Genomic DNA, 24595 nt, shown 5'->3' with positions numbered 1-24595 from the left:
TGTTTTAGTCTCGTAAACACTGAATCTGAAAAACAGGCTCGGTAACGAAGTGGTTAAAGCGGGGGTTCACCCTATGAACGCAAAAAAAAATTTTTTTTTCTTCTACCATAAAATCAGGCATAGTAGCGCGAGCTACAGTATGCCTATCCCGATTTTTTTACCCCCGTACTCACCTTGTACTCGTACATCGAAGATACCGGGGAATGGGCGTGCCTATGGAGACGGAGGATGATTGACGGCCGGCTCTGGCGCGTCACGCTTCTCCGGAAATAGCCGAAATAGGCTTGGCTCTTCACGGCGCCTGCGCATAGCCTGTGCGCAGGCGCCGTGAAGAGCCGAGACCTACTCCGGCTGTCTTCGGGGAGAGTGACATGCCAGGGCCGGCCGTCAATCATCCTCCCTCTCCATAGGCACGCCCATTCCCCGCGGCAGACAGAATCGATAATGTACGATTACAAGGTGAGTCCGGGGTTAAAAAAATCGGGACAGGCATACTGTAGCTCGCGCTACAATGCCTGTCTCGATGGTAAAATCATGTGAGTGAGGGTGAACTACCGCTTTAATGTAAAATAATAATAATTCCCTGTCCTCCCAGATAGCAAGCATAACTTGGCACAAATTTGTGGCAGTGTTGAATTGTGAGTCTGCACATTTTCACTGGTAAGTTGTACAGTTGCAGAGCACAAGTTCTAGTTGGCACTTTTCCAATTTGTAAAAAAAAATCATGGAAAGTCTCTGACAAGAGCAAAGTTGCAGTACTGAGTCTACAGCAAGAGCTCTGCAAGTCTACAGCATTCAAATTCAGCCACAGTGACCCCTGTGGTGGGATGACTATTGCACAACATACCTAAGCCAGAACTTGCAGAGTGTTTGCAAATGAAGAAAGTTGATCTGGAGTCATGCCATGCTGACTTGCTGCAATGTTGCAACAAACTTGTGAAGCCTGGCAAGTCATTTTCAATTTTGCAGCCCAGTTGACTAGTCGGGTCACAGGAGCCCGCACCCCCCCTCCCCCCAGGCCAGTTGCACTTACCCCATCTAGGTCACAGGCAGTGCTTCCTCCAGGCGACGGCTTCACCCTGCATCTCCTCCTCCTGGGCTTCCCGGCGGCTTCCCGTGCGTCTCCTCCCTCCTCCTCGGTGGCCAATAGAATCACTTCTTTTGGCCAATTGGGTGACGGGTCTTAGTACCTGCTTTCTAATTGGCTGGGAGGAGAATCAGGAAGAAAATACGAATGATAATTTGCTATTGTCACACAACTGGGTGGGATCTGCGCCCCGAGCCCACCCTTTTTTGAAGCCAATTAGAGCCTCGGGCTCTAATCATGTGCTTCTAAAAAAAAAAAACATTGGAATCCACGCATTTAGTGCCATGGATGTAGATTAGGGGGGCGGTGCCCCATATGGACGGGCTGCGTAAAGAGATAGAGAGGAGAAGAGATCCAGCGCTGTATCTCAGACTGACTGCCGATATCAGCACTGGAACTGTACAGACACTTTTGGACAAAAGATCACTGCTCCCAACAGTGCCAGCCCAGACACCCTATCCAAGACACTGCCTATGGGATTTTATTATTTATTTGTTTGTTTTTTCACCTTAATGCATCCTAGGCATTAAGGTGAAAATACTTCTGACAGTGACCGGATGACAGTGACAGTGACCGGCCCCCGGAGGGGTAGGGTAGTTTGTTTGCTACCCTCTCCTAAAATGGTGCACCAGCCGCCACTACTGCAGAGCATTCCACCTATCCCCTGATACACTGCAGAGCGTTCCACTCATCCCATGATACCTTGCAGAGCATTACAACTATCCCATGATACACTGCAGAGCATTCCACCTATCCCCTGGTACACTGCAGAGCATTCCACTCATCCCATGATACATTGCAGAGCATTACAACTATCCCCTGATACCTGCAGAGCATTCCACCTATCCCCTGATACACTGCAGAGGATTCCACTCATCCCATGATACATTGCAGAGCATTACAACTATCCCATGATAGATTGCAGAGCATTACAACTATCCCATGATACACTGCAGAGCATTCCACCTATCCCCTGATACAATGCAGAGGATTCCACTCATCCCATGATACACTGCAAAGCATTCCACTCATTTTCTGACACTACAGAGCATTCCACCCATCCCATGATACACTGCAGAGCATTCCACTTATCCCCTGATACAATGCAGAGGATTCCACTCATCCCATGATACACTGCAAAGCATTCCACTCATGCGCTGACACTACAGAGCATTCCACCCATCCCATGATACACTGCAGAGCATTACAATCATCCTATAATACACTGCAGAGTATTTTACCCATACCATGACACTGCAGAGTATTTCACCCAGTGGGGAAACTACCATGGTCGCAAGGTGACTGGGCCCTGGCGTTGCGCCACCGTGGGGAGCTCCAAGACAGCAGGAAGGGAGCCAGCTGCAGAACATGTGAAAGGGTCCCACTGTAGGGTCTTAATAAAGGGCCCCACAATGGGAGTAAAGGGGCCCGGTCTCGGAGGGAAGAGCCTTGGGAACAGGGAGGCCGTTCATGATTTTTTTGCATCAGTGCCCTGAAGATTCTAGTTGCGCCTCTGCAAGTGAGTAACTGCAAAGCTTCACTGCTGTCAAGGGTGATAGAGAGAAGAGAATCTCATGATCCCCCCCCTACCCAGAACTAGCAAGTATTTTTCGTAACTTCCTCTGGGTACACATAGGAGTGAGACGGGGAAAGTGAGTTTGTGCAACTGGTGGGGCAGCCACTGGATTGAACGTAACCAGTTTACGAGGTATGCTAATCATAAACATTTACAGTATTAAATATTTAACTTTTGAACACTGTTAGTGGAAGTTTCATGCTGACCCAAGGCTCAACACACATCAGGATAATCATAAATGACTGCAATTCTCATGCATTATGAAAACACGTGTAAAATATTTGCATTTTGTGCTTTGTAGAACAAAGGTTACTACTTCACGATCATTGTTAGAAAACATTATGCAAAGGTAGTCAGCAGTCATTTTAATAGCATATCTATTTCTTCAATTCAGTTTAAAAGAGCTGCAGACAAGACACACAATTCAGTAACTAATATGTAAAGTAAACATCTCTAGAGATGTACAGCCAGGTCCATAAATATTGGGACATCGACACAATTCTAATCTTTTTGGCCACAAAAATGGATTTGAAATGAAAGGAACACGATGTGCTTTAACTGCAGACTTTCAGCTTTAATTTGAGGGTATTTACATCCAAATCAGGTGAACGGTGTAGGAATTAAAACAGTTTGTATATGTGCCTCCCACTTTTTAAGGGACCAAAAGTAATTGGACAGATTAACAATCATAAATGAAACTTTCACTTTTTAATACTTGGTTGCAAATACTTCGCAGTCAATTACAGCCTGAAGTCTGGAACGCATAGACATCACCAGATGCTTGGGTTTCATCCCTGGTGATGCTCTGTCAGGCCTCTACTGCAACTGTCTTCAGTTCCTGCTTGTTCTTGGGGCATTTTCCCTTCAATTTTGTCTTCAGCAAGTGAAATGCATGCTCAATCGGATTCAGGTCAGGTGATTGACTTGGCCATTGTATGACATTCCCTTAAAAAACTCTTTGGTTGCTTTCACAGTAGGCTTCGGGTCATTGTCCATCTGCACTGTGAAGGGCTGTCCAATGAGTTCTGAAGCATTTGGCTGAATATGAGCAGATAATAATATTGCCCGAAACACTTCAGAATTCATCCTGCCGCTTTTGTCAGCAGTCACATCATCAATAAATACAAGAGGACCAGTTCCATTGGCAGCCATACATGCCCACGCCATGACACTACCACCACCATGCTTCACTGATGAGGTGGTATGCTTTGGATCATGAGCAGTTCCTTTCCTTCCTTATACTCTTCTCTTCCCATCACTCTGGTACAAGTTGATCTTGGTCTCATCTGTCCATAGTCCCTCATCTGTCCATAGGATGTTGTTCCAGAACTGTGAAGGCTTTTTTTTATATGTTGTTTGGCAAACTCTAATTTGGCCTTCCTGTTTTTGAGGCTCACCAATGGTTTACATCATGAGGTGAACCCTCTGTATTCACTCTGATAAAGTCTTCTCTTGATTGTTGACTTTGACACACATACACCTACCTCCTGGAGAGGGTTCTTTTTATATGGCCAACTGTTGTGAAGTGTGTTTTCTTCACCAGGGAAAGAATTCTTCAGTCATCCACCACAGTTGTTTTCCGTGGTCCTCCGGGTCTTTTGGTGTTGCTGAGCTCACCGGTGCGTTCTTTCTTTTTAAAGATGTTCCAAACTGTTGATTTGGCCACACCTAATGTTTTTGCTATCTCTCTGATGGGTTTGTTTTGTTTTTTCAGCCTAATATTGGCTTGCTTCACTGATAGTGACAGCTCTTTGGATCTCATATTGAGAGTTGACAGCAACAGATTCCAAATGCAAATGGCACACTTGAAATTAACTCTGGACCTTTTATCTGCTCCTTGTAATTGAGATAATGAAGGAATAACACACACCTGGTCATGGAACAGCTGAGCAGCCAATTGTCCCATTACTTTTGGTCCCTTAAAAAGTGGGAGGCAAACTGTTGTAATTCCTACAATGGAAAAACCGTTTCCACATTTTATTACTATGATATTATTTATATTAGTTTGTATTTATATTTATTTAACAGCACTTTATTTTTGCAGTATATTTATATTTATTATATTTATTCATTTATTGCATTTCTTTGTATGTTTTTCACATACACTTATAAAGTCTATATCATAAAATGTTTTAGGTTAGAATGTCACATACCCGTGTGTGTTTTTGATTGTGCAGATGCTGTTCTGCTCATGGGTTGTGTCAGTTTCAATCAGGTATCTAATTTTCTAATGCTGTGCAGACCAGCACTAATTGGTTTGGATGCGTTCAGTTTTCCATTTAAATCTTTTCAGACCCTTACACAACCCAGCTATGAGTAAGCATCTATCCATATGTGAAACATGTTAGCCTTTTGTCCCCTGTGTCCACTTCCTACTATTGATTGCAGTGTTGCATGAATTGTTGGATGTCATACAGCTTTGGATTTTATCCTTTGTTTATTTTGTTTCAATAAATCGCCTATCGCAGTGCAGGATCATTTCTTTTTTCCACTGTTGTAATTCCTACACCGTACACCTGATCTGGATGTACAGTAAATACCCTCAAATTAAAGCTGCAAGTCTGCAGTTAAAGCACATCGTTTAAAGCGGGAGTTCACCCGGAAAAAAAAAATTAACAGTAGATTGGGCCTAATTACGTGAAGCAGAATCGGGTGTTTTGATTAAAATCAATGCAGTACTTACCTTTTTTGAGATAGATGTTCTCCCGCGGCTTCCGGGTATGGTCTTCGGGACTGGGCGTTCCTATTTGATTGACAGCCTTCCGACGGTCGCATACAGCGCGTCACGAGTTGCCGAACGTCGGTGCGGCGCTATACGGCGCCTGCGCACCGACGTTCAGCTACTTTCGGAAACTGGTAACGCGCTGTATGCGACGGAGAACATCTATCTCAAAAAAGGTAAGTACTGCATTGATTTTAATCAAAACACCCGATTCTGCTTCACGTAATTAGGCCCAATCTACTGTTAAAAATGTATTTTTTGGGTGAACCTCCACTTTAATTTCAAATCCATTGTGGTGGTGTATAGAGCCAAAAAGATTAGAATTGTGTTGATGTCCCAATATTTATGGACCTGACTGTATGTTCTTTAAAGTAAAACTTTTTTATTTTGGATAGAGGGTTATAACCTCTGTAAAAGTTATTTTTGCTATCTGTGTCCCATTGGGAAGATTTCACTTCACTTCCTGCCCCATAGCCAAAATAGGACGCGAGAGGAAATCCCTGCGAACTAAGGGAATCTCCTGGGGACTCTCGGGTCACCAGATTTCCCCTCTATTACTTTCTGGGGACCTCCCAAATTTGGGATTTTCTTTTACTTTCAATGATATTGGTAAACGGGACCTTTTGGCTAAGATCAACTGTAGTATCTGTTCTGATCAGTGTCCAATGGATGCACTGTGCTACTATCCCGACAATGAGATAGCTTGGGGTGGTGGCTATGCAAATCCACTGGTGTGATGGGAACCTGGAAGGTTAGTATCCGCAGGAACCGAGACCAAAGCGAATGTAATTGGGGGCTGGGAGTAGGTTCTCCCCGAGAAAGCCGGAAAGGTTCATTACCCCCTAGTTTGAACGGTCTACCTTGTCTGGCCATGGCCTGGGAAGGCAGATAATCTGTGGTGTCTGTGCCCCCTCGAGGTGGTCACCCTAGGGCCCCGTACACACGGTCGGACAAAACCGATGAGAATGGACCGAGGTTCAGTTTCATCGGTCCAAACCGACTGTGTGTATAGCACATCGGTCTGTTTTCCTTCGGTACAAAATTTTAAAACCGAACCGATGGACCGCTGCCGATCGGTCCAAACCGATGGTTAGTACAGAAAGCATCGGTTCAAAACCCGCGCATGCTCAGAATCAAGTCGACGCATGCTTAGAAGCATTGAACTTCGTATTATTCAGCACGTCGTGTGTTTGACGTCACCTCGTTCTGACCCGATCGGTTTTTGGAACGATGGTGTGTACACACATCAGACCATTAGGCCACTTCAGCGGTGAACCGATGAAAACGGTCCGTCGGACCATTCTCATCGGTTTGGTCCGACCGTGTGTACAAGGCCTCAGGGAGCTCTTAGTAGCACTGGGTGTGGGAACGCACCTTGAAAAAAAAATGGTCACAGTCCCCTGAAACAGGGGCGGACAGCGTTGCTCTGTGATCCGCAGCAGGTTTAGGTGTGAACTGAGCCTAAAGCCCCATACACACTATCAGTTTTCCTGATGGTTTTCTCTTCAGGTTTACCAAAACCATCTAATATGAGGTCAAACCTCAAGAGTTTCAATTTGTATGCAATCAGGCAGGTCCTTGTACTACATGGTTTTGGTAAACCTGAAGAGAAAACCGTCAGGAAAACTGATAGTGTGTATGGGGCTTAAGGCTAACCTCAATCCACTAGGGGGCTGAGGATGTGGACTGCTAGACACTGCAAGAAAATGTGGAGTACTGTGGAAATGTAGTTCCCAAAGAGATTTTGCCTGCACTACAATTTTGTTCTTTGGCTTCAACTCCCAGTTGCACTGTGGTGGATAGGAAGGGGAGTGTTGTAATGGTATTTATGAGCTGGAGAGAAGGAGAGAGCACTGGCAGAGAAACTTAGGCTCAGGTGGACCACTGCACCTGGGAGACAGTGGCAGCTTTTCCAACACTGGATGCTGGTTGAGTCTGCTGCATAATTAAGGACCCAGATGCTGAGCACACTGAATCGGGTAAATATTGCCAGTGAGCAGAAGGAGATTTCCTGCTGACATATAGGGGTAAGAGGCTGCTGGCCAACCCTGCATTACACCTGGATAAAATAGGGACAGTGTCATTTGCAAGAAATGCAGTGATAACGCCTGCATCAGATCTGGAACAATACCTTGTAATGGTTGGGCCCCAATGAGCTGGCCAGCAGAACTACTAGAGTAGTATATTTTCGACCAACTGTTATTGTGGTATATCTCCCCCTAATCTGAGTTTCCCAGCGCAGGGGTTGTGTTTTATATTAATGGTTGTTTCTGCAGCATATTTCTCCTATTCCCTAATCATTGCAGTATAGTTATCTTACTGTTCAACCATTACTACTACTACCATTTTCTCTGTTCATCCTGTAAGCTTTTTTCTAATACACAGACCCCCTTTCACACTGAGGAGTTTTTCAGGCGGTACAGCGCTAAAAATAGCGCTGCTATACCGCCTGAAAAACTCCCACCCAGCCATCTCAATGTGAAAGCCCGAGGGCTTTCACACTGAGGCGATGCGCTGGCAGGAGAGAAAAAAATCTCCTGCTAGCAGCATCTTTGGAGTGGTGAGAGGAGCAGTATGTATACCGCTCCTTCACCGCTCCTTCCCATTTAGAAAAAAAAGGGAAACCGCGGTAATTGCAGAGTCGCATTGCGGGCGGTATTAACCCTTCATCGTTCGCTAGCGGGGGTTAATACCGCACCGCTAGCGGCCGAATCCCGCGGCGATTCCGACGGTATATCGCCGCTATTTTTAGCGGCGCTATACCGCCGCTATTTTTAGCGGCGCTATACCGCCACCACGCCTCCCGCCCCAGTGTGAAAGGGGCCTTAATCAGTTGCTGTGTCATTCCTGGTGTCTATGCACCTTGAGTAATTGGGTTGTATATACAGCTACCTAATAATAACCTTCCTTGTCCAGTTAGGTGTGTCAGTGTGTGTGGTGCTGTTTGCAGAGTCATTGGCACAGGAATAGGGGCCTCAATACATCTATCAACTCCTTCGGGGGTAAGCATTACATATTAAAGTGATTGTAAAGCTTTATTTATTGAAATAAAATAACAAATGTGTCAAACTTACAAGTGTCCTTTTTTGGTATTGCTTCAGTTCTGTTTATTTGGTTTACTGTATTTGTAGTTAAGGAAGTTATTAGTAAGCAGGGAATTCTGGGTAGAATCTTCACAGGAAGTGAAAACCGCCACCATGCTTTGAGAAGACACTGCAGGGAGCAGGACATGTCTTGCTCAATCTATCGCCATCACCCCCTAGAGAACTTAAAAAGGGAGTTTTTACTATGTCATCTTGTATGTCGTTGTTTCTGCTATGTATGCTGTATTGTATGCAATAGATTACTTATTGAGGTATATTTCTGTTATTTTGTAATATAAAGAAAGAAGTACGGCGCTTAGTGAACCAGGACAGCCAATATACGGTTAAGAAATATTGGTATGTTAAACAATGACAACCAATATATGATTAGATAATATTGGGAAAAAAACGTGACATATGTAAAAAGTAAAAAAGGAAAAGAAGTAATATAAAAGTCCATAAATGTGATCCACATCCAACTGATTGAATGAGAAGAAATTTGATGGTGTGCTGGTGAATATTATAGATGAAATGAAAATCCTCCACCGGAAAGAACACCCAATTGGTGAGAATATGATCTCCTTACCAGATGGATTGACCGTAATTGCACCGGTCTCATAAGGCCCAGGGATGTTTAAAGTCTTCCCAATCTGACTTTCTTTGAGTATGGAAGGTGTAGGGAATAGTTCCAAACAGTATACGCTTCAGTAGATCAATACCCAATCAGGCTCCCATGAAATGAAAAACGAAGGTATACCAGATAGTGTAAAACCGTTATGATAACAGATTTAGTAAGGGTATGGATGCACTTACAATTCGATGAAAATGTACAGGCGTAATAACATGAGAGGGACGCAACGTCTCCTCGGGGCTTCCTTTGTCTGCTCGACTCTGTCGTTGCGTGTCTCTGTACGGTGCGTGATGATGTCACTAAGCTAGGCCATACCTACGCGTTTTGTCATCAAAAGGACGTTGTCGGGGATAGGCTGCTCAGCAGGAAGAGAGCTCAGGGCAGGGCTTTGACTTCTTATATAGTTCGTCCCAGCGATCTCTCCTATGGCAGCCAAGATCCTTGGGATGTGTAGTCCAGGCACAGGGTAATGCAAGGCAACTAGTCTCTAGAACTACTCGTCCCGAAATCCCTTTAGCTTGGCTCACTAATATGTCAGTTGATAACACTAAGCACTAGAGGGACATGCAAAGCATAGAAATATCGGAACACTGTACAGAATAATTGTAGTCTACATTGCTACAGCTGTTTGATCCCGTCTTCTCTGATCCACCCCTTCTTGCATTGTCTCCAAAACGTGTCCGCATAAGAGTACTAGAGTCACTCTGCACATGCTCAGTTTGGTGTGTATTGCTAGAGAGCTTTTTCTTGGGAGGGTGCATGTGATCAGCACAGGGCCAATCAGCACTGTCTAGATGGAGGGTCCGGGGTCCTGCATCCTGATAGGACAGCCAGTGCAGTATGAAAACGCTTCCTACAAGCCTTAACCGTGCACTGATAGAAGTCACAAGACTGCTTTATACTGCTGATGAGAAAAGGTATTAAGCAGTGTATATCTGCTAAAATAATTGCATTTGTTCTGTGTACTGTGGTGGACCAGGTATAGTGAATGCAGGCTCCTGGGTTTAGTAACCAAAAGACCACCACTAAGCATTAATTGCAATTAACTTGACCACATAACACAACCCTGGTGTAATTTCACTTAAAACAGCTTTCTGTAAAAGGGACACCTAGGCCCAGATTCTCAAAGGACTTACGACGGCGCAGCGCCATGTACGCCGTCGTAAGTCCTAATCTGGCCCGTCGTATCTATGCGACTGATTTTTAGAATCAGTTACGCATAGATATCCATTAGATCCGACAGGCGTAAGTCTCTTACGCCGTCGGATCGTAACTGCAATTTTTTTTTTGCCCGCTAGGTGAAGCTTCCGTCGATTTCCGCGTCGAGTATGCAAATTGGCTAGATACGCATGAACGTACGCGTGGCCGACGCAGTAAAGTTACGACGTTTACGTTAGGCTTTTTCCAACGTAATGTTGCCCCTGCTATATGGTGGCATAAGTGCGGCGCAACAATTTTAAGTATGGCCGTCGTTCCCGCGTCGAAATTTTAAAAAGTTAAGTCGTTTGCGTAAGTCGTCCGTAAATGGGGCTGGACGTCATTTACGTTCACGTCGAAACCAATGACGTCCTTGCGACGTTATTTGGAGCAATGCACACTGGGATATTTTACGGACGGCGCATTTAAATGATACACGCCCCCTACACGCTGGGTGATTTACGCTACACCGCCGCAACTTTACAGGCAAGTGCTTTGTGAATAAAGCACTTGCTTGAAAAACTTGCGGCGGCGTAACGTAAATCGGATACGTTACGCCACCGCATAGATACGCCAATCTACTTGAATCTGGGCCCTTATGTTTAGTGTATCATCATGGGTTTTACAAGCACGCATTTTGAGGAATTCGATTATTCAGCAGTTGCTCCTCCTAGCTTGTCATCGTTTTTTAATAGTGGTGATAAGCATCATTTTCAGAAGATCAGCAGAAGCACCCTTCATATTTCTCTATTTGCTAGTGTTCTTGTATCCAGTATATTCTCATATAAAAATATTGATGCATGTAAGTTATTTCATATGTGCTGTCACTTTTATTTTATAATTATTATTTACAGTCAGTGTGTAAATAGATGCACATGCATGCCAAGTGATCTAACCTAACATATAATTTTACATATTGGTTATGGGTAGATAACCAGTTGTTTCTCTTCTGACAGCATTCTAGACAACACAGCCTATACTGAGGTGTACAGGCCTTCCACAGCGTCTACAGATCACCATGGCAGCGAGTACATTTAAAGAACGTCAGTGCAACCTGATCCTTGGTAACTGCCAATCATGAGAAACAGTGCTTGACTAACCCCGCCCATCTGTTATATTCCTCCAGTGTGATTGGGCTATGATAATGTCCTTCTGGCAGCAGGTAGCTTGCTAAATGCAGGTAGTGTAGAAATAGATACAGGAGTCCGAGAAGCTGCACATCTAATGTAACGTCATTACCCCTAGGCTTTACCCCATGAAGAATATCAAGGAGAAAAAGGTCAGTATGCTAAACTTTGACCTAAGCATGTTTTAGTGTTTGCAATACTGCATACAAATGAATACCGAATGTCAATTATTTATGTGTAGAAGGCTATCATCAAGTCAAGTTGTGCTAGAAGATTGGAGAAGTAGATAACACACACACAATGACAGGCAGTCACCGACAATAGTATCACACAACCAGCAAATTACAAAGAAACACTTTAGGCAGCAAGCAGACGTGCAATGCTTGTGCAGCTTTATGTTTCATAAAAATAGATGGCGTTTCAAGGCAACAGAGATGCTGCAGGAGTGATGCAAGAATTGTGTCCTATGTTACCTGTTAGAAATGTTCTCACTTGTGTTAATCACTTGAGATGGTAGACACCCAATATAAAGTTGAGTACTAAGTACATCTGAGGCATAGGTGTGCGCAGCCTATTGCATTAGGGTATGCACCCCAAAGCTTAAACCCACACACCTTTCTCTGCAGCCTCAGCTGCACTGGACAGTGAATGAAAGGGAAGTGTTCTGTGCTGAGAGCTTCCTGTTCAGTCAGCAAAGTTGACTATACTTTAGTTATGATTGGAGACAGTGAGTGCGTGTGTTCTCTGTGTTCATTTTTAAAACAAAGGGGCTGGTAAATAACAAATAGTTTAGACCGGCTCTCTATCCTGAAACATCCCCCACAGCAACTGGGGGAAGAGGGGAGAGTAGGGAAGCCAGCAGCAAGGCAGTGGTGGGGGGGTGAGGACATAAGGGGGAGGCCAGGCAGTAGTGGGAATCAGCACCACACAAAGTGATTAGGGTGGGGCACACCTGGCCCACCCCCTGCGCACGCCTATGATCTCAGGTGATAGTTAATTTGTGTTCCATAAAAAAATTAGAACTAAAAAAAAAAAAATCCATGGTTTTGGGAATTAACATATTGTAAATATATTTTTATAAAGGGAATTTCTTAATCTCAATACCTGTGTTAGGAGTAGCTTTGAATGTTCCACAGCAGTGGTCAATATATGACTTATGGTCCTCTCATTATCTTCTAGAGAAATCAGATAAACAAACTCAGCTTTATTACAAACAGGGCTTTTTTCCCTCATAAAATAGGTGCAGGAACTCAACCGCAACCCCCCCCCCCCCCAAACAAACCCCCATCAAATAGTGGGTTTATTTAAATGTCACTAACAGTGGGAGGGCACTAAATAACAGGAGTGCATTATGTACAGGAGTGCAGAGTTCGGGGGGGGGGGGGGGCTGGTGTGCTTTGTGCATGCATTGTACAATGCATTGCAGTATTTAATTTTTTTCGTTTTAAAGGTTCATTTAAGGATGCATTATTGTGTATTGCAGCACCCTGCACTGCAAAAAATACAGTGCGTTCTACTTTTTTTTTTCAACAATGCCCAATGGGGCTGGTGTGAACAAGCTCTTAGATAAGAGCATACAAACTACTGAGCATGCATTTTGATTTACATGATTGTCTCACCTTAACCCTAGCCCTTAACCCTAACATGTGACTGTAGACTCATGGTTCCTGCACTACTTTGATGCAGGTTTGATACTACTTGAGGGCCAGAGAGTGTAAAGTCGTAATATCAGCAGGTCAGTGGACAGGGAGCAGGGCAGAGGACAGGGTTCAGCAGGACAGAGAACAGGGGTCAGCAAGGTGGAGGACAGGGGTCAGCAGAGCAGTGGACAGGGGTCAGTCAGGCAGAGGATAAGGTCCAGCAGGGTGTAGGGCAGGGGTCAGCAGAGCAGAGAACAGTAGTCAGCAGGTTAGAGAGCTGCAGTCCTCACAGCGGAGAACATGGGTCAGCAGAGTGGAGAACAGTGGTCAGCAGGGCAGAGGACAGGTGTCAGCAGAACAGGAGACCAGCGTCAGCAGGTCAGTAGACAGGGATCGGCACAGCAGAAGATAGTGGTCAGCAAGGTGGAGGACATGGGTCCGCTGGGCGGAGAACAGGGGTAAGCAGGGCAGAGGACAGGGGTCAACAAAGCAAACAACAGGGGTCAGCAGGGCAGTGGACAGGGATTCAAAGGGTGAAAAACAGCGATTAGCTGGGCAGAGAACAGGGGTCACTCAGAAGGGTGAAGAACAGGGGTCAGCAGGGCAGTGTACAGGGGGTAGCATGGCAGAGGACAGAGGTCAACAAGGCAAAGGATAGGGTCAGTAGGACAGTGTACAGCGGTCAGTAGGGCAGAGATTTCACCACTATACACAGTAGAGCTGGGAAGACACATTGATGTCTGCTTTTTTGACATGCTGATCCCCACCGGCCCTCCTCTCTTATCCAGCACATATGCAACTTTCCCATTTGATGTCACATAGACGTGCTTGGGATAGACAGGAAAGGAAAGCTGGCAGAGATAACCACAACATCTTTAATCATGTTGCTTCCCTGTGCTGCTCTGCAGGTGGGGGAGGAGCCCTTTGAATGGATGGTCGGCAAGACAGGCCATAATATAACAGATACCTGCCCATGACCAACAAGTTGATTGTGATCGACAGGTTGCCAACCCCCATTATACATGGGGTACATTGCCAAAACTAAAATCTACTTTACTTTTATTGAATTTGTCCTTTAAATCCCCCTCCCATCCCCTCAGTGGGCAGTCACATACCTAAATACTTACATACCCAAGATTTTCAATGTGTGGCCCTGTAATGTGAAAAGCCCCGGTTTCATTCAGCCAATGTTATGTATGTGCTCTCTAAATGGCAGGGGATACCAAGAGTTTTGTGATAAGTGGAGGAAGCAGCACACAGTAATGCCGCGTACAGAAACCACTCTAATGTAAGGGTATCCCCAGGTTTCACCAAGGTCACTAGAGCTAGTCTTCTTATTAAAAGATGTCCCTTCTATTCCTGTTCTGGGGACAATTAAAAATGTGGGATTTTCTTTCACTTTTCAGTGATAAGTGTAAACATGACAAACACAGAGGGTGATTCTCCCTACTGAGGACACAGACCTCAATAAAAACCTGGCAGGTTTTCTAATCTCTCTCCACTCTATCCAAAACTATGTCTTTAGTTATACCATGGTTCCCAATGTGAAAAAATATAAAAATGGTACTACAGCGCTAATTAAATATTTAAAAAACTGACATTAACAAAATTACCAAATAATAAACGCAGCAATAAAGTGATGTATGTCAAACAAAGTAGTGCAAAATTATATATAGTATATTGCGCTGAATATTAACTAAGATAATGTGAAAACCAAAATATAAGTGATTCAATATCCAATAAGTAATTACACAGATCCACAAACAAAAAGCAATTAGTCCAATTGCATGGATACACCAGTGCTTCTTCCGTGAACAACACCCTGTGAAATGATTGAGAGATGTGGGATCTAATCACACTATGTAGACATCTGTTTCATATATGCAGCGCTTCCTCCACACTGATACAGCTCATAGAAAAACAAGAGAAGAGATCTCATAGCGCAAATAGCATGAACAAATTGGGATAAATGATTTCTGACAAGGTCTCACTCACGAATCCGCCGAGTTTAAACAGCATGAAACACTCCCTTACTGCACATCCCGTTGGTGCCTGAGTATCTCGCTGACTATAAATAATATCAGCTGAGACCTGGCAAGCAGTTACCCATGACTAAGTCACGTGTCTAGTGACGTAACGCGTGGGGGAGGAGTTACGAGCGGGACGGATCGCAGATCCGAATGAGGAGAGTGCATCAGAGACGCTGAGCGGCTTAATTTGAAGGATTGGTGCTTGGTTGTCCTAAATGCTGTTTAAACTCGGCGGATTCGTGAGTGAGACCTTGTCAGAAATCATTTATCCCAATTTGTTCATGCTATTTGCGCTATGAGATCTCTTCTCTTGTTTTTCTATGAGCTGTATCAGTGTGGAGGAAGCGCTGCATATATGAAACAGATGTCTACATAGTGTGATTAGATCCCACATCTCTCAATCATTTCACAGGGTGTTGTTCACGGAAGAAGCACTGGTGTATCCATGCAATTGGACTAATTGCTTTTTGTTTGTGGATCTGTGTAATTACTTATTGGATATTGAATCACTTATATTTTGGTTTTCACATTATCTTAGTTAATATTCAGCGCAATATACTATATATAATTATACCATAGTTCCCGACACCTTTTTTATTGTGTGTCCAGCAAGCCATTGTAAGAGGAGCATGTATTTAAAAAAAAAAAAAAGGTAAATCGACTTTCTCTGCAGCCTAAGCTGCACTGCAGATAAATGAATAGGACGGGCCCTATTCATTCACAAACTGAAGCATAGTAAACACAATTTACTATGATTCAGCAATGAATCAACACAGGAGTGATTGGTACTGCTCGCTCACCGTGTTTATTCTAGGAAGGGGCTGGAGAACATGATTTGACATGTTTACCAACCCCCGTTCTCCATCCTGACACCCATTTTCTGCCCCAGCAGCATCTGCAGCTGGTGGGAGGGCTGAAGGTGAAGCCAGCCAGCATTGCTGGGGCAGAGGGGCACTCGGATGGGGATAGGTGCTGTTGAGGGTTCCAGTACAGGGTGGGGGGGGGGCAGAACTGCAGCGGGGACTTTATTTATTGTGTTAAATCCTCTTGTGGCTCCTGTGCAGCATTGAAGCTGGCAGGAGTGGAGAGGAGGAGAAGCCAGAGCAGGGGAGCCACAGGGCGAATGGTGCTGTGGGGGTGGAACCTGTATTTTCAACTTTCTCTTTCTCTCCTTGTATGATGTATCAAAAGTCAGAATCAGAAATTAAAGACAGGTTTGAATATTATCGATGTGTAATCAACTTCTTAGTATTGGCATTTAGATCAGTGGTTTTCAACCTTTCTAGTGCCGTGACCCCTTGATAAAATTTCCCAAATTGTGGGGACCCCTAACAGTAAAATTATTTTCGTAGCGTGGGTTGTCAACACCCAAGGCAAGACAATTAATTGGCACCCCTAATCCATAGACATTAAGCAATCCATGAGTCCCTTCCGTTCTTATAGTATTAAAGCCCCTTATGGTACATTTTAGGATGTACCATTTTTTTCTCTTTGTTCTCCTTTCTTTGCCTTTTTATTTCTCTCTATCCTAATTTCTTTTCTTTTCCCCCCACATCCCTCTCTCTAGCCATCTTTCATGTTCTTTCTATTACTCTTTCTCTCCTTTTTTCTTTGTTCCTCCCCCTCTTTTCCTCTCCCTTCCATGTATTCTCTATTTGTATTCCTTCTCTTACTCCTTGGTGGGGGGAATATGATGAGTGGCAGTGCTGGTGGGGAGTTGGGATAAGTGGCAGTGCTGGTAGGAGTTCTAATCTTAGGTTCTCTTGATCAAAGTCATCTGCTGATCTGAGAACTGTGGTGGATACTTTTAATGACAACTCTAATCACAGGTAGTGTTACTCATTGTGTCTCCAACTTTGTGGTGTCTCATAGCAGTGACACCTATGCCGAAATTAGGATATAGGGTCTCCTCCAGCCCCTTCCACTTCACATTCCTCACCAGTCAGCTGACCTTTAGTCTCTGCCCCCCAGCCATGCCTTGAACTGAATGGGTGGCTGTGGGCTCCAGGAACAGCCCTGCTGGGTGGCTGCAAAAAGGCTGGGAAAGCAGTGCGGGCTTCAGGAACAGCCCAGGATTCGGTGACCCCTGGCAAATCATCATTCGACCCCCAGGTTGAGAACCACTGATTTAGATAAACAAGGCTTTCTATTTGTGAAAATCAGCCAAGAGCACACAATAGGGATGGTTGGGAACACATCTCCTGCATTACAAACGATAAAGCAAAGTGTAACCAAACTACAAACTTAATGGTGTGGGGTGGTCCAGTGAACTCCAGCAATGCCTAAATGAAAAAGGAAAGCCCTGAGCTCATGGCCTACATTCCCTGAATTTCATAGCTATTTAGAAGTTTATAACTAGAGTGTACCTTTAACTGTTTACAGAACAGTCTACATGGGTAAAATGCTGATTCCTTGAAAAATGTAAATTCACTCAAAACTGTTTTGTTAGTGGTTGACTAATTCACCAACATATTTCTTAAGGACTTTTCTGCTAAAACCATCTTGCTGGTATTCACAGCTCTGCCTCTGCCCCCTACAGATTGCTAATCCTATTGCATTCAGTATAATGTTAAATAAATTAAATATCCAGCAAGGTATCAGAGACAACCTCATAATGGCAGAAGGTCTGACCCCGTGATCTCATGTAAGGAGATCTACTAACTACAGCCCTGAGAAATGTAAGAAGTTAGCGGATGAACTTGATAACATCTACCCAGAATCAAACTATCAGTATTAGGTAGAGTGACCCTACAAAGATATACAGAGAAAAGCAACATAGACACTTGCCAAAAATCAATGACTTTGCCCCTCCCATTTGGCTTTGACATTGTAAATGCCAATTAAATGCTAGAGGTGGGGCTGCCATTTTTGATAAGCTTCTGAAAATATTATTGGCCTGGCTGGCATGTTCCTCGGGGTATATTCCTCTGTCTTTCTTATCTTTTTCTGTCTTTTTTTTTTCTTTTTATGTCTTTTTCTTTTTATGTCTTTCTGTTCTTTCTCAGTCCCAAAAAATTATGCAACAGGGGAAGCCGGTCTAAATTAGAAGACATGATCTGAAAAAAGTATTGCAGCCAGAGGACTAGTACAGTATGGCAACCAGGCAACTAGCAAACCAGCAGCTGTTTTTCTGACACCAATATTGGGTGTTATTATTGTATTGCATCAACGAACACCAATGATTTCATATTATTATTCTGGCCTTTGACATAATTTCTCGCGGTTACAATTACTGCCACTCACAACAGTGTCAGGAGTTATTGTTCTCCAACTTCCTCAGTGTTCAGCGATTTGCTGAAAAAAATCTCATTTTGAGTGGGCTGTCTAACTTGACACAATGCACCTCGATGCAAGAAAATGCGCTGCTACACCCCCCATACAGCAATATAAAGATTAGTACCTATCGCCAGTTATGAATGCTGTCACATGGAAGGCAGGAGGTGGCCTTAACCAAAGCAAGTATTGACTTCCTTAAAGTTTATATTTGCAAAGTATTTTTCTGACTAGGCAACTTATGGTGTACTATGCACAACTTATTTTACCTAAATACCTTTTCACCAATTACAGGTACACTTTCAAATGATTAACCACTTGCTTACTGGGCACATATACCCCCCTCCTGCCCAGGTGAAATTTTAGCTTCCGGCACTGCGTCGCTTTAACTAACAATTGCGCGGTCGTGCGACGTGGCTCCCAAACAAAATTGACGTCCTTTTTTCCGCACAAATAGAGCTTTCTTTTGGTGGTATTTGATCGCCTGTGTGGTTTTTATTTTTTGCGCTATAAACAAAAAAGAGCGACAATTTTGAAAAAAATACAATATTTTTTACTTGTTGCTATAATAAATATCCCAATTTAAAAAAAAAAAAAAACACATTTTTTTTCTCAGTTTAGGCCGATACGTATTCTTCTACATATTTTTGGTAAAAAAAAAAAAAATCGCAATAAGCGACTGGTTTGCGCAAAAGTTATAGCGCCTACAAAATAGGGGACAGAATTATTATTTTTTATTATTTTTTTTTTTTTACTAGAAATGGCGGCGATCTGTGATTTTTATTGGGACTGCGACATTATGGCGGACACATCAGACACTTTTGACACATTTTTGGCGCCATTCACATTTATACTGCGATCAGTGCTATAAATATGCACTAATTACAGTATAAATGTGACTGGCATTGAAGGGGTTAACACTAGGGGGTGAGGAAGGGGTTAAATGTATCCCTGCATTGTGTTCTAACTGTAGGTGGAGGGGGGGGTGACTGGGGGGGTGACCGATCTATGTCTCTATGTACAAGAGACACAGATCGGTCTCCTATCCAGAGACAGCACCGCTGTCTCTGTGTAAAACGGCAATGAGAGATGATCTCATATGTTTACATATGAGATCATCTCTCATTGGCCGCACAGATCGCACTGCAAACGGCCACTCTGATTGGCCGTTCGCGGCGATCTGTAATTGGCTGTGTCCAAGGGACACGGCCAACACAGAGTTTCCCCGCTGCGCGCTCTGGAGCGCGCGCGTGGAACGCCCAAAGGGGCGGACGTCAATTGACGTCCTGTTGGATTTTGGGATCCGCACTGTAGCCGTCATTTGACAATAGCGCGGGTCCCAGGAGGTTAAATACATTTATATTAAACATTCCCAATTTATAGTAAGCCTACAGTAACAATGGCAGTATGATGTGCATTGCAGGGGAATAGGGAAGAGCATAGTGGTTTTGGCAATTTTTTATTATATCATCACCATTAATATTATCAGAGCTTTCATAGACTAGCTAATTCTAGGAATAGATAAGATAATACATATTTATAATAGGGGAAATCAAAAACCACCCCGTATTTATTTCAGGTGTTCTAATCCCACTCCACTCTATCCCAACAAAAAATAAATACAAGTTTTGCCTTTAGTGCATTTTTAAGCAGTAAAATATATTACGTTTCCATTTCACCTAATTGATTTCATTGCCAGCGGTGTTAATTTCTCTGGGTTTATTTACACAGGATTTATTTGTGATTACAGAGAACTTTTCCAGACATAAAAAATTTCCTGTCAGTGATGGCTGAGCATTACAGAGCAAGACTGGCTGTGTGCATACAAATCAGCTGTGAGAGTGCCTCCAGGTGTATATTCATGTACATGCATGAGGGCATTGCGACATCATAAAGGTTGAAAAGTTCTCCATTTAATATATAATTATTACTAGCTTAGATTGTATTTAAGGTAAACATCTAAATACAGTATATTTGTGCTAGACCATAACAAATATTTTAAAGTGTCATAATAGAACTGCCAACTTTTAAGTAAGCACAATTACAAATATAAGAGATTATGGGGAACATAATAGGATTTTTGTTATACACAAGTTAATTATTGTGCAATAATGATAAAAATAGCCCATGTTAATAAGAATTAAACATTAACTGCTATTTTTAATTCAGTGTATTGACATATTTGCAAGTCTGACCTATTAGCAACATCTAACATACCTGCTTATCTGCTTATGTGATGTAAGGAGATGTATGTTCACTAATAGATAGTTACAGCAGTGAGGCTTCATGCTTGATATTAGTACATCTGTATGTGCATAGTCCTGCACAGGCTACCCATGCACTTTTGGTATGTGCATGTAGTAAATCATTCGAAGACATTCCTTCTGCTTTATAGGTGATCAGTGTCTGGCTAAAAAATTTAGAACCTAATATATAGCTTTAAATATATTGGAGAGTCCGGGATCATCCACCAGGCACGTTGGTAAAAACGAAATAGTGTTTTATTGCTCAAAATAAAAACAAAGAGCTTGATTGCAGTACAAAACAAAACAATCCACACCCCTGGTACAAAAATCAAACGTTTGGCTCACCGCCTGCAAAACTTGTCCCTTAACAGGGTTACTTCCCCGCCTGCCTCAATGGTCCTAAAGAGGAGGTTTCCAGCCACTAAGCCTCAGTCATAAGCTGTCCACCACTCTGACTCCTCATTGTGTCCTGCTATACATTCCATTTCACAGACAACTGTTTCCTGTTCCCCTTTGGCCTCTTCTGCAGGTAGCTTAACCCCTTAAGGACATAGTCCCTGTATTTAGAGTTTAGAGGCTTTTTCCCAAACAAAGTCTCTCCAAGCCATGAATTCCTGTTCACATATGAGGACTTACCAATCCTGAGCACTGTAAGTCAGACCTCTCTTCTCCAACCAGACTGCCCCGAAATCCCTCTCCATACATGGTTTAGAACCCCTAAATACTCAAAAACTGCATGCAAGTCAACCCTCGCCCCCCCCAACCCCATAAGGGGACCATAACCCAAAAAACGGGGGATCATAGCTCCCCTCCAGGACCTATCCTTGGAGTCCTACACAATGTACACTTATTTACACATGGGGTGCCCATTTGCTCAGACCTACCATTTCAACATGATTAGACACCATGTCAGGCATATATTTCTTTTTTTCAGGCGGCTTTCGGCGTTCGGCTAGGAGATGGGAGCCATCTCCATAGAGGGGGTCAATCTGGGGCACATCTAGGCGGACAATACCGGCGTTTTGTCGCCGCAAATCGCGGTACAAAACGCCGCTATTTGTACCGCGATTTGCGGCGACAAAACGCAGCGAATTTGTCTGCCTAGGTGTGAATGGAGCCTTAAGCTGGCCATAGAGTTTTTTTTTTTTTTTGTTCAGCCACAAATGAGGTTAATGGAGGAATCATTCCCTTTGGGACATTGTATTGCCTTTGTCAAAACACACTGATAAGTGATTGCAGCCGCTGGAAGATGCACCTTTGAATGAAACCATCAATTGCTGTCCCTGCAAGGATGGCAGAGGAGGACGAAACCGCTGTGGAAATAGTTCTGGAAAAAGCATGCTGCCTGCGATCAGAACCTTCTCTGGGGAAGAACTTCATTCTTTTAGAAGTCAGCAGCAGGGACGGGCTAGGTAGTTTTTGTCCACATCTTCCCCGAATCCAGTGGCACAGGATAAATAGCACGGGCTAATAAAATTCTCTTGGTTCCAGTGCTATTCAGTCTAAAATTCTGTTATGTACTAGAGCAGTGGTCTTCAAACTGTGGCCCTTTGCTTGCTTTTATCTAGCCCTTGAGGCACCATTCCTCCTACTGATACAAGGCACTATTTAATCTAATGATACCAACAATGATGCACCATTCCTTCCACTGACACCAATGACGGGGTACTATTCCTCCCATAGACACCAATCATAGGGGGGAACTATTCCTCCCACTGATACCAATGATGGGGCACTATTCTTCCCACAGACAGTAACGATAGGGTGCTATTCCTCTAATATCAGCGATGTTAGGTACTACTTCTTCACAGGTGCTATGTAATTTCCTTACTCCCAAGGCTAAGGTATTGTTGTTCCCACTGACACTGGGGCATTTTCCAATACCACTGGCCATGGTCTGACCCCCTAGTCTGAAGGACAATAAACTGGCCCTTTGTTTAGGACGTTTGGAGACCCCTGTACTAGAGGAACTGTTTAACCAAACTGACTGTGAACAACAAGATATCTTTGAGAGAGAGCTGTCTGGAACTATTTAAGGGGTGCCCAAACATCACTGCCTCCAGTGAGGGGATACCCCAGCTTTTAAAGGATTTCAAAGATGCTTCCAGGTATTTAAACGACGGTAGCTTGTCTTTGGGTTGGGAGCGTCCTGTGACTGTGCTTTATTTTGAACACGAGTCCTAAGTTATAAGCGTGAGTCTCTGACCCCTAAAAACAGATACAAAATTGAAAACAGGCAACCCCTACAATCACATAGCAAACAGTAATAAATCCGAAGCATAGGTAAAATATAAGTTATATAGACTGAACAAGTCTTTTTATTTCTTTTTAATTTATTTTTTTATCCATCTGCTACACGGCAGAAGCTGTGCTATTACTTTACCTTAAGCTGTGAGAGACAAATATTGTGATGGTTGTCAAATGGCTCACTGGTATGTTAGAATTTTTTGCATTCCTAAACCCTTGCTGTACATTTGCCAGTCGAATGATCTATTTTTTTCCAATAGCCCATAGAATTAGTAAAACAATATATAGAGTTTAAAATAACTTTTGGCCACTCCTTTTGCTGATAATGTGGTGAGCTAAAGCCCAGTGTGTTTGTTGAGGTACAAAGGCCTCCTTTGGCAAACAAAAATGTGGTCTTTTTAGTAGTAGATGCTGTTTTTCTAGCTCCATGATGATGCTGTGATAGACCTTTGGGCAAGGCTGTGTGATATGATGGAGCTCAAAATTTAACAACAGGGTGTTCTGAATGTGCACCAATCCATATTCAGTAACATGTAAACAAAAACGTTGGGCTGTGGGGATAAAAAATATACTCTCTCACCTATGCATAGGATACCGGCAACAAAGGGATTTTAAAGCTTCAACTCCTAATATCCTTTTTAAACTTTTTTTTTATATATTTATAAATTTTTTATATATTTTGAGATATTGTAAACAAGAACATTTTTGTTTTATTCATAATGCTTATGCCAAACATAATCTTAAACATACTGAAATAAAGCAGCTGTACTATAATCCTCTAACCCTTCTTCAGAAAACGTTATTGAGCGTTTTGTCAAAAAACGATATTCACCATTGTGTTTTTTTTATTATTATTCACAATGTTCGGGATGAGGGTCCACGATGATTTCCTATATATAGGGTTTGAGATCAGCGTCGTCCATTAAGCTTGCACTAATCCTAAAGTTGATCTAAACTCTAACTGGATGACTGTGTATCAAATAATTGAAATCTTTAAAAAAAAAAAAAATGTCACATTATTTGAGTAGCACTACCCCCGGATGAGCTGCTAGTTGTTTTTGGGTGGCACATTTACCACGTGGCTCTTCCGAATTCCTAGGGGTGAATGGTACATATAGCAATAGTAAAGGAATGTCCGCAACAAGTGTCTTTTTTCTGTGCTCTTTATTACCAAGCCGGGTAAAAACAAATAAACTTGTGGTGAGGAAAGTAGAGTTGAAGGAAGAAAGGAGAGCAGCAGATTCAGGCGTAGTAACAGGGAAACAGTCCTGCTCCCACGTGTAACACTTCTCTGCGCCACTCCTGCCTGAGTGGGAATAGCATACCTGGACAGGCCTCTCACTGACCTGGCAGCCAGAGTATAGCTAGACCCTCCTTGAATGAACGTCAGGGAGACACCTCTGCCACAGGCTCTCTCTGATTGCAGTTACGGAGGTAATCCTCCTTAGGTGAATTACGCCGGGATCTCCTTCTTAACGTCGCCCAGGTACCGACTGACAGGTGATCAATCCTTCAGTGTCTGGCTACCTTGATCCTCGGTGGTTTGTCGAAATCCTTTTGGACCTCTCATTGGCGCTCCTCAGACGCACTCCCTACCGAACAGCTATACCGCTTGGGATCCTTAGAGGTGGGAACCCAGTCGATCACTGGGTCCCCGTCGCTGCTCAAATGTTCCGGACCAACATGGTCTCGGAACCAGGAACACCGTGTGGCACGCACGCCCCGGCCAGGTAGGC

The 24595-nt window shown here is 43.4% G+C and overlaps 1 protein-coding gene across 1 annotated transcript in view; it reads left to right on the top strand.

The window, feature by feature from the left end:
• The first annotated feature begins 11478 nt into the window (after positions 1 to 11478).
• The window catches only part of PLS1 (plastin 1), a 149870-nt gene continuing 136753 nt past the window's right edge, over positions 11479 to 24595 (top strand). The window contains exon 1 of the mRNA XM_040349119.1: positions 11479 to 11575. The gene's annotated coding sequence lies outside the window, so the exon portion shown is untranslated. The remainder of the gene's footprint in view (positions 11576 to 24595) is intronic.

This window comes from Rana temporaria, chromosome 4, assembly GCF_905171775.1.
Source record: "Rana temporaria chromosome 4, aRanTem1.1, whole genome shotgun sequence".
Lineage (NCBI taxonomy): Eukaryota > Metazoa > Chordata > Amphibia > Anura > Ranidae > Rana > Rana temporaria.
The sequence above is the reverse complement of the archived record's forward strand: the minus strand, read 5'-3'. Positions and strand labels throughout refer to the sequence as shown.